The following is a 13,975-nucleotide window of genomic DNA, read 5'->3' as shown; positions in this document are numbered from 1 at the left end:
TGTCTGTTGCTTATCTCTGCTCAGATATAGCGTTCTCATTTCTGGTTTTTTAATCAGTATAAAATGGTTTGTAAGGAACTTACAAAGCAGTTTCACCACTGAGCACCATATATGGTTAGTCTTTCTTTTACAGGCATTTATCAGAAATGCATCATCACTACCAGTATGAAGACAATGACTGCAGCGCTATTTGATCAGAATATGTTGTCTTTATATTGCTTGTTTTATGCTAGCATCTTCTTGCAATTGGGGCCTTCATTTGTTTCTCTATTTGGCTCCAGGAAGGAAACTATAAAATACTACAAGGTCAAATATCAACCATGGCTTTCGCTCTAGCATCCACATCACATAGACTATCTAGTCTTTTTATGCGGTACATGATCCCAGTTGTAGCAGAGTAACAAGCACATTACACATTTTAAGATTACTTTGATGCTTTTTTTTCTGATTTTGAAGTTTTCTCAGGTGTATGTTCAGGACAATTACTGGAAGCCACATTTCCTTACCCTTACCTCTAATGAATCTCTGTAGCCAATAAAGGCCCAAATACAGCTGCCCTCAGTTCTTATAACATACCAACAGTTTGTCATGGCCTGAGGCATCTCATAGTAACGTGAAAGGTATCTTTCCGCATCCTTATGAGATGCTCCAGATTCCCATTTGAAAACAACCGAACGCTGCTCGCAGCAGTAACACACACTTGGAGCAGAGGCTCCTAACATTAACTCTATCCATAACTTTAACCTTAACCCTATCAGGTAGTGTTTTTCAAAGCGATTCATGATCAGAACAAAAAACACATTTACATGTATAGATTCATTCCAAACGGCTCTCATGCCTCCAAACGCATACTGATGACTTGTCACATAGCATCGTTACCTGTTGGGATGAGAACGTGTTGTTTCCAAAGCACCATAAATTGGGGTGTCTGTAGCTCAGGTAGGAAACCTACTAATCAGAAAGTTACTGGTTCAATCCCCCTCTGCTCCAGCCTGCATGCCAAATATCCTTGGGCAAGATGCAAACCCCAAGTTGCTCTCCGATGCATCCATCGGGAGGATGAATGTGTATTAATGTTAGATAGAAAGCACTTACAGAGAAAAAAAAGAAGTGATTGGGTGAATGAGGCAAGTTGTAGAGAGTAGAAAGGTTTTATATAAGAACCAGTTCATTTTTATATTTCAGATTTACTTTCAGTTTTCTACTTTTTACATGTAAGATTGATGTACATGTTAGAGATGGCACGATACCACTTTTTTATGTCCGATACCGATACCGATATCATAAATTTGGATATCTGCCGATACCGATATGAATCCGATATAGTGTTTTTTAATCAACAAAACTGTTTTTTAAAATATCTTGCTGCATTTTGCAAGTCTGCAAGTTCATACTCAAGTTTAAAACAACAACTACACTAAAGCTATTCTGTTATACCTGTATACAAAAAAAATATTTCATAGTTCAGCAATACTGATCAATCTAAAAAACTTAGACCTACACCATCCTCCCTATTCTGGTATTTTAAAGAGTACTTAGCGTAAATATTAAGCAACCTAACTAATAGGGTTCCAACTCCCAGCAACAACAAAAATAAATAAATAAAAAATAGGGAACCACCCCTCACGCGCCACCTCATGATGCTTAATCGACGTAATCAACCTTAATTTGATGCAGTGTGAAAAAAAATGCACAGAAATCAATTATTTTTCAAGAAATATTAAATAGATTCAACATCTTTCTTCAACAAAATTGCAGACTGCACAGATGGTACCTTCCCAAAGGAAAAAGTACTATAGCTTACTAGGGTATATATATTAGACTTAATAGTCACTATATACAGTAATTGACTTCTATTCATTTTACATCAAATTAAAACTTTGTGTGTCAGATAATTATTTATTAAAAGCTAGACATTTTAAATGAGAATAAGAAAGAAAAGTATGTCTTTGTGCCCCCTTTTCCCAGTTAATGCCCTATCGGCCCCCCTGGTTAAACTTTGCTAGATCCGCCCCTGCACAGTTACCAGCGTCAGCTACGTAGAAAAAGATCCTCGAGTAGAAAGTAATAATAAATAAATTCTAACAACAGCTTATCAAGCTTAAACGTGCTGCTGTTGTTCAGCCGCTGGTTTCCTCTTTCTGGTGCAAAGTGGGCCAAAAACAAAGACGGACTCGCGACAGAAAAGCCGATCAGCTGATCATTTAAGCAGTTTCACGATTGAAGTAGCAGCCGGAGAGCGAGAGGCAGTCGCTCGTTAAGCTTAACGCAGGAATGCTTTACAAACATTCAGAGATGGACTTACACACTTGCTTTACTTCTCTCGGGGATAACTTTGTCGGAGATGAAATGCCAGGTTGCTAGCGAAGCTCCAAATGCTATCCAGACCACTGACAGGTCCCGCATGCCACAGCTGCTCTATCACGTGATGCATACTGCTCTGACATGCTAACGTTCTGAGGTGAGTTACGGCGTGTTGCAAGTTTTGTGAGGTGCTTTCGTGATATTTAATGGATCGGATTACATTTTTTATTTTTCTCCGATATCCGATCCAGTCATTTAGGTCAGTATCGGACCGATACCGATACGTAATATCGGATCGGTCCATCTCTAGTACATGTATCACACCTAACTCGGTGACAGCAAATTTGAACAACTGTAATCATTTTTTTCCGGCATCTGAAATATTAGTTTAGTTTGGGGTTGTTGTTTTTTTTGTTTCCTTTTGGCTCCTGATATTAGTCAACTACTATTTGTCAATGTTGAATAATGATAAATGAATTATCTACAGTTGCCTCAAAGCGGTTTATAATGCAATTTCACCAGCTGAGACCGCATCCTTTTTTTAGGTTTGATAGCATTTTTAGTAGATAATGGCAGATGGCTTGAGCATGAATTTAAGCTGCAGTTTGGGGAAGGTCACAGAGGGGACAGCCAGCGACTCCTAAGCTGTGCAGATCCCTGAGTGCTAATGAGAAGTAAACGAATTGGAAAAAGGAGGGAGTGCGGGGCTCAAAAGCAAGAACATACAGCTTGTAGTGCTGAGTGAAAACAAATATGTTCAAATTATACATTTTCACAATTTATTATCAAATGGTCAGAATTTCAAAGTAGTTTTACATGACGCCATGGACCTCCATCTCTCTGGCTCAAAGACAAAGGCCAAGAGCAAGAAAAAAACAAGAGGATGCAATGACAGAAGAAGCTGTGTCAACACACAGCTTCGATGGAAATGATGATGCAGCTTCAATAAGTGGTGCAAAAGTTAACATGAACGGTGCTCTGAGCTGAAACTGCTTTGCAGCTCCCAAAAAAGTTGATTCTGAAAACGTTACATCCAGATGAAGAGAATCAAAGTTTTCGTTACATGGATGATTGAGCAGCGTTTGATTAAATGAACAATAACTGCTCTTATTTGAATAAAGGAAAAAAATGAGTACAACATAATATCTGAACAGAGATATATCGGACCATGAAAGAACTTTCTGCAGCCATTAACAAACACCAGAATAAACACCCCGAGGCTGCTTTTATTGTTGCTGGCGACTTCAACCACACCAACTTAAAGACAGTCCTCCCCAGATTCCACCAACATGTCTCCTGCCACACCAGAGGAGACAAGACTTTAGACCATGTGTATTCCAACCTGGCTGGAGCCGTTTCTGGTCACCACCCAGAAACGGATCACCATGTACCCCAACCAGAAGCCTTGGATGAACCGGGATGTTCGTCTCCTCCTGAAGGCCCGCAACACCGCCTTTAGGTCAGGATATGCACACGCCTACAGCACAGCCAGGGCTAATCTAAAGAAGGGCATCAAAAAAGCCAAACACCATTATAAAAAGAAGGTAGAAGAACACTTCTCCAACTCCAACCCCCGACGCATGTGGCAAGGACTCCAGACCATTACAGACTACAGGACCACCAAACCCTCCCCCGCATCCTCTGATGTCTCCTTCCTCAACGAGCTCAACAACTTTTATGCTCGTTTTGAGCGAGGGAACCCCACAACCACAACCAAAGCAGACATGACGCCAGACCACCAACCTCTGACTCTCTCCCCCACCGATGTAGGAGCGGTGCTGAGCAGGATCAATGTCCACAAGGCTGCAGGTCCCGATGGCATCCCCGGGCGTGTTCTCAGAGCGTGTTCTGGGGAGCTTGCAGGAGTGCTCACAGACATATTCAATCTGTCCTTGGCCCACACTGTGGTACCGGCCTGCTTCAAATCCACCTCCATCGTCCCGATACCCAAAAACTCCAACCCATCTTGCCTCAATGACTACCGCCCAGTAGCACTCACCCCCATCATCACTAAGTGCTTAGAGCAGCTGGTCCTAGCACACTTCAAATCCTGTCTCCCCCCCACCCTGGACCCCCACCAATTCGCATACCGCCAGAACAGGAGCACAGAGGATGCAGTCTCCATCGCACTGCACTCTGTCCTCTCACACCTGGACAACAACAACACCTACGCCAGAATGCTGTTTATAGACTTCAGTTCAGCATTCAATACAATCCACCCCTCACAACTCATCAAGAAACTGACAGACCTGGGCATCAGTTCCCTCATCTGCAAATGGTTACTGGACTTCCTGACCAACCGCCCCCAACATGTCCGGCTGGATAACCACTGCTCATCTACCATCACAATGAACACCGGTGTACCACAAGGCTGTGTGATGAGCCCTTTCCTCTACTCCCTCTTCACCCACGACTGCAGACCTGCTGATGGTTCCAACACCATCATTAAGTTTGCAGATGACACCACGGTGATTGGCCTCATCAGTGACAACGATGAGGCCGCCTACAGGGAGGAAGTGGATCGTCTGGCTGAGTGGTGCGACAGAAACAACCTGCTGCTTAACACCGAGAAGACCAAGGAGCTCATCGTGGACTACAGGAGGAATGCTGACCCACATCCACCCATCCACATTAAGGGGACGGCTGTGGAGCGTGTGAGCAGCTTCAAGTTCCTGGGAGTCCACATCTCCGAGGATCTCACCTGGACGACCAACTGCTCCAAGCTGGTCAAGAAGGCTCATCAGCGCCTCTTCTTCTTGAGGACTCTGAGGAAGAACCACCTGTCCTCAGACATCCTGGTGAACTTCTATCGCTGCACCATCGAGAGCATCCTGACCAACTGTATAACAGTCTGGTACGGGAACTGCTCTGCCTCGGACCGGAAGGCGTTGCAGAGGGTCGTGAAAACTGCCCAGCGCATCGCCGGAGCACCACTTCCTGCCATAAAAGACATCTACAGGAAGCGGTGTCTGAAAAGGGCTGGGAAAATCATCAAAGACCCCAGTCACCCATCACATGGACTCTTCACCCTCCTGCCCTCTGGGAGGCGCTACAGGAGCCTCCGGACTAAGACCACCAGGTACCGGAACAGCTTCTTCCCCACAGCTGTCAGACTCCTGAACTCTGCCTCCTGACATCTGACCCACGTTAACATATGGACTGAACATACACACACCCACAATGGACAACTGTACCCTCAAACACAATAATAACATGGACTGAACCACCACTCACAACCACTAGCACTTTATATAGCCTCTGTAGAAACTATCTACACCCTCACTTATCTTAACTGCACTACTGTATAGCTCTGTGTAAATAATCATTCTGTACATTCGATAATCTTTAACCCTACAACTGTTTACAACTTGCATAGTTCACATTTCTGTATAGCTGTATATCTCAGATTTCTGTAAAGTTATTTATTTCATATTCTGTATAGTTTTTCATATTTATATCCTGTTCATAGCCTGTACATAGCTTGTACTCACTACAGCCTGTACATACTTATAGTTATAGAATATTCACAACATACTTCATACCGTGTACATTATAACATACCATAATAGACCCATTTCTGTAATATACTTACATATCTATACTATTGCTAATATATATTGTAATATATCTATATCACTAAAGCACTTCTGGATGGATGCAAACTGCATTTCGTTGCCCTGTACCTGTGCATGTGCAATGACAATAAAGTTGAATTCTATTCTATTCTATTCTATATAACATGTGCTAAATTAACATTCACTGAGCCAGCCACTTGTTTGCATGAGATCTGAGACACTGGAAGCAGCAAAACAGCTTGTAACATGTTGTTATGTTTGATTCAGGTGGACTAAAGAGTCTAATATGGGTAAACTATTAATGATATCAATAAATGAAAGACTGCAGTCCACTTTAGCTAACTAAAGATCCAGAGGAGGCAGAGCATTAACAAGAACACTGTCAGTGTCTGTGTGTCATGGTTCTGGGTCTTTGTCCCAGTGTTTTGTGTTGGTGGACTTTTGAATGTTGCTTCATCATTATTGTTGTGTTCTTATACTGACTGAAGTTTCCTAGTTTACTTTTCCTGCATTCGTGAATTTTCTGATTATTGTTTTTTCTGTGTCTCCTGTGGATGTCAGTCTTGTTGTCACGTAATGTCTGTCATAGAGTTCGTCTCTGTGTTCTGTCCTCGGCGTCCCCTTAGTGTCCCCAGCCCGTCTTGTGTCTCCCTCTCTTTGTGTCTTAGTGCTGTCTCTGGGTTTTTGTCTCCTTTACCTGTTTCCAGTGTCCCTCTCTTTGTGTGTTGTCCTTGTTTCCTCAGTCCGTCGTGTGTTCCCATGTTTGTTTATTTCCATCCTAGTGTCAAGCTCATGTGTCCTTATCTCAGTCTCTGTGTTCGTGCTACTTCTTGTCTTATTTTGATAATCCTAGTCTGTGTTCCCATGTTTGTCCACTCCCGGATCACCCCTCAGTGTATATACTGTATCTGTTTTCCTCTGTCCTTTGTCAGAGTGTCTGTTCACCTACCCCCTGTGTCTCCATATTCCCAGTGTTCAAGGTTTCCGAGTGTTTTCCCAGTTTAGGTTTTCATGGTTGGTTCTGTTTGCTACTCAGCCAGAATAAACAGCTCGCTCTTTTTAAAAGTAGGCTCCAGAATGGATGATGGCATGTTCGCATGTCTTTATGCAACACTGAGTGTGCTGAACTAAAGGTAGGCCTAGTTTCATTTTCATGGTCATTATTATCAAGACAATGATTACGCCTTATTCTGATTATTTCTCCCTTTTGGAGGTGTAACGTTTACATGAGGGGTGTAGGAACATTTCCCCCTAAATATGTTTAGATACATTTTTGTTGAAGTCACAGTTTTTGTCGTATTGATGATGCAGCTAGAATAAGTGCTTTTAAATAAAAGAATAACCATTCAAAGTGCTCAGTGGTGAAACTGTAACTCTTTCAGAGTTTGACAGCTGGACAAGTGATGCCGTATTTAAAGAAACATGAGATGAGTGCAGCATATTATCTGAACAGAGATCATTCAATGAGCAAGAATAAACACTGAAAGAGAAACACTTCACTGTTGATTATCATATGAAGTCTAATGAAAGCTGTTAATCTGTTAATATCCTGTTAATCTGCAAATACAGAACATGCGACTTTAAAGCATCCAGCAAAGTGATAACTGTCCTCTGCCCACTAAGTAGTGACTCTACAAAAGATTATTTTCAATATCATCTTTATATTATATTTAGTTATTCTCCAGCGCAACAATGTAAGGAGCTCTGTGATTGGTTAGGAAAGGACAGACTGGCCACCTGGATTTTTCTTCACTGCACATTGATCCATAGCTTTGCTCTGTAAAGGCTAACAAAGTGCTTTTGCTTTACAAAGACATTCAGCGTCGGTATTCACTCTTTTAAAATGCCACTGAACACTGGAGTGAAATGGAGCCCTGATCCTCAGAGTTTTATTGTTGCTAACATTTCTTATAGATAGCACAGATAGTGCCCCACTGCAGTAATCACTCATGTCTAGATATTCCTGTCAAAAAGGAGTTTTTCCTCCCCACTGTAACATGGCAAACATAGCAAACGGATAAACCAGCTGAAGCTTCAGACAGCCGTCAGACAGTGAAACACTGCCATCTGCTGGACTCCAATAACAAAGACGCTGCTTTGACGGGTGAGGGAGTTTCAACAAGTCTGCAACGACTCAAGCATCAAACTACAGAACTATTATAGCGGACATGGTGCTCTAATGACTGCTTCATTAACGCAGGTCAGAAAGGATCAAACATATCAATAAATTATAAAACACAAAACGTCTCTTATTGCCCAGGGCTCAGGAAGTGAGTGTGTTCCTTATAGCCTATTAAACCTTAGCAGGTTATTTTGATGTGTTACAGATGAAACAGCTATCCAGTAACATTCAGCTACAAAAATGCTTTTTTATAATTACTTTTTTACAGCTTCGCACTTTTACACAAGTTTTATCATCAGTGTCACAATGGCTGCTGCTAAAATTGAGTACAAGATATTTGTTGGCCTGATTAAAGGTCTTGATGCGTGCTCAATCATCCAGGGAAGTAAATCTCCAAAAGTTGATCCTGTTCTTCTGGACGTAGCGTTTTCAGTCAGAGAAACCAGCCGACTGAAGGAACAATGGGCTGGGAGGTCAGTTCCTTAATCATGATTATGCAAATTCTCATGACCATTGATCAACAACCACTGATCAATGGTCTTGAGTACCATTCACAGAGAGTTGGAGAACGGCTGCAATCACAGCATTGTAAGATGGTGACAGATGTACCCTTAGGCCCCCTCCTTGATTCAGAGAGGGTCTTTCCCTTTTCACGTAAATGGCCTCCTTGACTCCGCCCTCAAACCAGCGTTCATTGCAGTTATTGTTGACAATCACATTGTATCGTGTAACCATCCAGCTCACATATTCAATGTAAATGATTTGTTGAACTCAAGACATGATGAATGTTCCTGCATTAAAACACATCCAGCCTAGTGTTCTCACTCTCCCTAAATGGATCTGTTACATTAGTGATATGTGGGAGTTGTGTTTCAGTCTTTTCCACATGAGGACATTTACATTTAGTTTTTGCTTTACTGATGAGTGGCTGGTTAACCTGCAGTGGTTGAAGTATGTGTCGGTCGTCTGGAAGAGTAGGTGTAGAAGACGTCTTTAATGAATGTAATGCTCTGAAGGTGTCAGTGATTACTGTGAATTCATTATAAAAGTGCATTTCAGTGAATAAAGACAGGCCCTCATGGTGAAGCTCAGGAGTCCATAAAGTGTAACAGGAGAGCTGTGTCATACTTTCAGATATTTTACATGAGCCAGTCTTTCAAAAAATACATAAATAAATAATTCATTCATTCATCCACAGGAAACACAATGCTCATATCTGAAAGTAAACTCTGATATATATCCCCGACTAGAGTTAGTACTAAATAAAGGCTAAATAAATGACTAAATATATAAAGACACTCTCCAGAAGAAGAAGTTAAAGGGATTTTATTTATTGTACAAGCAATATCTTCATAAGAATTACAAATTCTGCAGACATATTACCTTCTTACTGAACCTGTATAACTCACACACAGACGTGTCTGCTGCTTATCTTTGTTCAAACATGATGTTTTATCTTCTCTTCAAAACACATTACTCATCTTTCTGGCATCGTGTTACATGAAAACACCTGCATTCTACCTGTGTCATTGTACCACAAAGACAATGATTGCAACACTGTGCTTGCAAAATAGAAGAAATAAGACGACCAGCAAATACATCAAAGATGGTAAAAGTGATTCCATCTTTGTGTCTCCTCCCATTGTTTCCCCAGTCTGTCTAGTTCCCATATTCCCAGGACACCGCTGGACAACAAGTGGGTATTCCAAGACTGAGAGACAGCCAGAGTTGGCAAAAGATCAGACATTCTTAAGTAGAAGTAAAAATACTATTGTTCCAGTGAAAGTTAAAGTACTGATTCAACTTCATTACTCAGCTAAAGCAAAAAAGTACAGGCTCGAAGCGCTTACAGAGAAAAGCATACAACAGAATGCTGATCGCGGCAGTAACACACACTTGGAGGAGAGGCTCCAGCCGTCCATTCCAGCCCTATCCCTAACATTAACTCTAACCATAACTTTAACCTTAACCCTATCAGGTCTTGTTTTACAAAGCGATTCATGATCAGAATAAAAAACACATTTACACATACTGATGATTTGTCACATAGCATCGTTACCTGTTGGGATGAGAACGTGTTGTTTCCAGAACACCACAAATTGGGGTGTCTGTAGCTCAGGTAGAGCAGGAAACCTACTAATCAGAAAGTTGCTGGTTCAATGCCCCTCTGCTCCAGCCTGCATGCCAAATATCCTTGGGCAAGATGCTAACCCCAAGTTGCTCTCCGATGCATCCATCGGGAGGATGAATGCGTATTAATGTTAGATAGAAAGCACTTACAGAGAAAAAGCATAGAAAAAAGTGAGTGCATGAATGAGGCAAGTTGTAGAGAGTAGAAAGGTTTTATACAAGAACCAGTTCATTTACCGTTATATTTTAGTTTCATTTTCAGTTCTGTACTTTTTACATGTAATATTGATTCATTAGATTGACTACATGTATTAGACCTAACTTGCTGACAGCAAATTTAAACGACCGTAATAATTTATTTTCAGCGTCTGAAATATTGATTTAGTTTGTTTTTTGTTTTCTTTTTGGCTCCTGATATTAGTCAACTACTATTTGTCAATGTTGAACTAATAATGAATCTAAGAACAGCTATTTGTCACGGTTGTCCAGCGTCAACCGTGGGGATGTGAGGAAGGAGGAGCCAGGCACGGAGCTCTGAATGCAAGCAGTGCGTTTATTTACAGTGAATGGAAAATAACAATAAATCCGCAGTGCGTTCCCGACTCCCGTGAAATGTCCTCTTCCCAGTGCTAGTGTTCCTTGTCTCCGCTCCTCAGTGTCTGAGCACCCCGTGCTCGCTGCCCTCTCGTCTCCACGCTTCTCCTGGGGAGATAACAAACAGGCAGCCGTAAGACACATACAATGCGGCAGACTATCCGTACTGACTGGCCGAGAGACTAACGTGAAGTCACGCAATGATCCAGCGTCAGAGAGAGCGCCACCGCATTCTTAAGTAGCTCCTCCGACAAGGCTTGATCAGCTGTGTGATGGTCTTCAGGTGTGGCCAACCACCTGGCAGGGCCACACCCACCAGGCTCTCAGAAACGCCGGCATCCACACACACACACACACACACACACACACACACACACACACACACACACACACACACACACAGATATACCTGCAAGCAGGGAGAAGGAGGGACAGCACACCAAAAACACACATGTCCATAACTGCTGGGTCGTTTAGACTCCTGAGCTGTGCACGAGGGGTCGACCACCCACTGGAAGGCCGGGCACTTGTTTTCAACCGTAATATACCTGATGTGCTCAGGTAACCTGTAGCGCCATGAAACCTCTGTCACACCAGGGCGCATAAAAAAATGATGCTTTAAGAGACTGATGGGATCGGGCAGCAGGGAAAACATCCACAAAATGCTACTTTCAGTTTTTAAGTAGAGTCATTACATGCTTGTTAAAAGCAAACTCTCATATAGTTTTTAATGTGCTTCTTTCATTACAATGACTAGATAAAGAATGTGGCACTGTCTCTATTTAACACTGGCTACCCCAAAATGTTTCCAAACCTTCAACCGTAACTTTCACTGAGAGATTTTTAGATACGGTTATTGAAGCTGTGGGGTTAATTTTTTAAGTAACACGAGACGAGAGGCAGCAGCATACACACAGAGCATCAGTGATAGAAAGCTAGGCTAACATAGGGTAGCTACCTGTTCAAGGAGAAACATGTATAGGCCCATCTCAAGTGCCAGTGAACATCTAAATGATTCAGGGAAGACTTTGGAGAAAGTGCTGTGGGGAGATGAAACGAAATTATGTGGCTTTAACTGACCTTTTGAAATAGGAGTGTGATGCAAAAAATAGCATCCCTGCAGTCAAGCAGAGAGATGGAAACATTATGATGTGAGCTACAGGACGACTTAGTCGGGGTTCCAAGCAGTCAGGAAATGTGACATCGTCAGACTGCAGGCCACGGATTGGCTTGTCAGTCGCGGCACTCAATGAGTCATGAGACGGTGTCTTTCACTAAAATCAAAACTGCAGTTTTTTTAAAACCCTGCAACAAGGCAAATAGCTGCACAACACCGTGGTTTCCAAGTGTGACAAAAAGCCACAGATACATCATCGCTGCGACGTCTTCCTTTGTCGTGGCATTCGTGTTGCTCATAAATGACAACATGGACATCGGGCCGCTTTGCTGTAATGACCCCACGCACATTAGGTGGTACTTGATTGTAATGGAAAATGAGTCACAGCAAGCTGATCTGAGTATGTACTAATGGAGAAGTGCTATAAGATCACGGAGTGGTCTAGTCAGTCTCCAGACATCAGTACTGTAGAAAATCTGTGGAGGGAGCTGAAGTTTCAACTTTCCAAGTGGCAGTCAAGAAACTTACAGGATTTAGAGAGTTTCTGTAAGGAGCAGAGGGTTAATGTTTGTGTGTCCTCACTGTAAAGACTGCAGGTTACTGGAGCGTGTCGTGTCATGTTTCCTGTTGCTCTGAGGTGCATCCAACAAATACACAAATCATTTACCACTAATAATAACACCTCCCCCACTTAAGTGTGTTCAACAGGAAGCTAAAGACTGGTGCTGTTAAAGTGTTCAAAAAACAGCAGGAGCTCGGTGTGAGGCCACAGTGGGCCAAAAAACACAAGATGACCTCCAGCAAGGACAAAATGTATCTGGACGTCTCTGTGAGCATCTGTCTCACTGTGTAAGTGTAGCACAGTGTCTGTGTGTGCATGGCTGGGCAAGAGAAACAGCACAACTGAAAGCCAGCACTCAGACGAGGACCCGGTGCATCGTCTGTCTCATCTCAGCCAGTTTACTTACAAACTCTTTAAGTTTGAATTTTAAAGCCGACAATGTGCACAGGGCAGTGATATTTCAAATGAAGGTAAACTATTCCAATCTCTGCAGCCCCAATTGTGTATCACACACACACTAAGTTCTCCTCCTGCCTTCAGCCCAACCGTTGAGCGCGATGACAAATAGAGCCGCAGAATTTTGCTGCTGTGTAATTAAATTGAGACGTGGGGTCAAAATTCCCACCTAGATTGAGTGAGATGAAATAGAAATCGGCTCTCCTCTAACTGACTTTATAGAAATAATTACATCAGCTGCATTTATAACTGTTATTAAATAACAGCAGCACACGAGAACTAAAGTGTAATCCCAGCACATTTCGCTTCGCTTGCACTGATTCTTTAGAGATGACGACCGTGGTGGGTAATTAAGGGCAAACAATATACAAGTGGCGTGAAAAATGGAGGCTGCATTACCTTTCCAAAGCTTCCTTTCCCGATGGCCCGCAGTATCTGGAAATGGTCAAAGTTTACTGTGGAGAAAATGAGAAGCAGTTAGTGAGAACGTGTCAGTTTGAGCTGAGCTATAAAACAGGGAACATGACATGTACAGCACTGTGCAAAAGTCTTGAGCCATCCCTCATTTGCTTCCAGGGATCCGGACTTCCCTGTAATCTTTAACGTGGTATTAAGGAATAGCTCTCCAGGCTTTTTAAAGTGTTTCTGATTTTTAATCCAGGGCTTGTATTTGACCACTTTTTGTCTGTTAAGACCCTTCACACTAATCTCTGAAACATTCAAACATAAACAGACACCTAAGTCACGGAAAGGACCAGAAAACTTAACAAAGAACCAATTTTAAATTGTATCTGTACACATTTACTTGCAGCCTATTGCAAAAAAACAAAAGCCCACATCATTTGTTCTCACTTCTTTAGTTGAAGAATGCAGTTAATAACACCGTTAACACAGACTGACCTGGCAAAACACGAAAAAATAAGGGGGTGGTTCAAGACTTTTGATCGGTACTGTATGACAAATGCAAATGTGCACTTCACAATGTATCGCTGCACTTCGGCAGTACTGTGAAGATTAAATGTTTTTTCCTTCCCGATGCATGTGAAAGGTTAAGACTTACATCTCCAAATGTACTGGAACTGATTTGAACCAGAGGACTCAGCCACACTGTTACT

General features: G+C 42.2%; 1 long non-coding RNA gene across 1 annotated transcript in view; it reads right to left on the bottom strand.

Annotated features, from left to right (window-relative positions):
* Nucleotides 1-13,299, bottom strand: part of LOC309701006 — a 115,397-nt gene extending 102,098 nt beyond the window's left edge. The window contains exon 1 of the long non-coding RNA XR_014274835.1: nt 13,260-13,299. This is a non-coding gene — a long non-coding RNA (uncharacterized lncRNA). The remainder of the gene's footprint in view (nt 1-13,259) is intronic.
* Nucleotides 13,300-13,975: the final 676 nt, after the last annotated feature.

This window comes from Aulonocara stuartgranti (assembly GCF_965226115.1).
Source record: "Aulonocara stuartgranti genome assembly, chromosome: 23".
Lineage (NCBI taxonomy): Eukaryota > Metazoa > Chordata > Actinopteri > Cichliformes > Cichlidae > Aulonocara > Aulonocara stuartgranti.
This window is presented reverse-complemented; position numbering and strand designations above follow the sequence as displayed.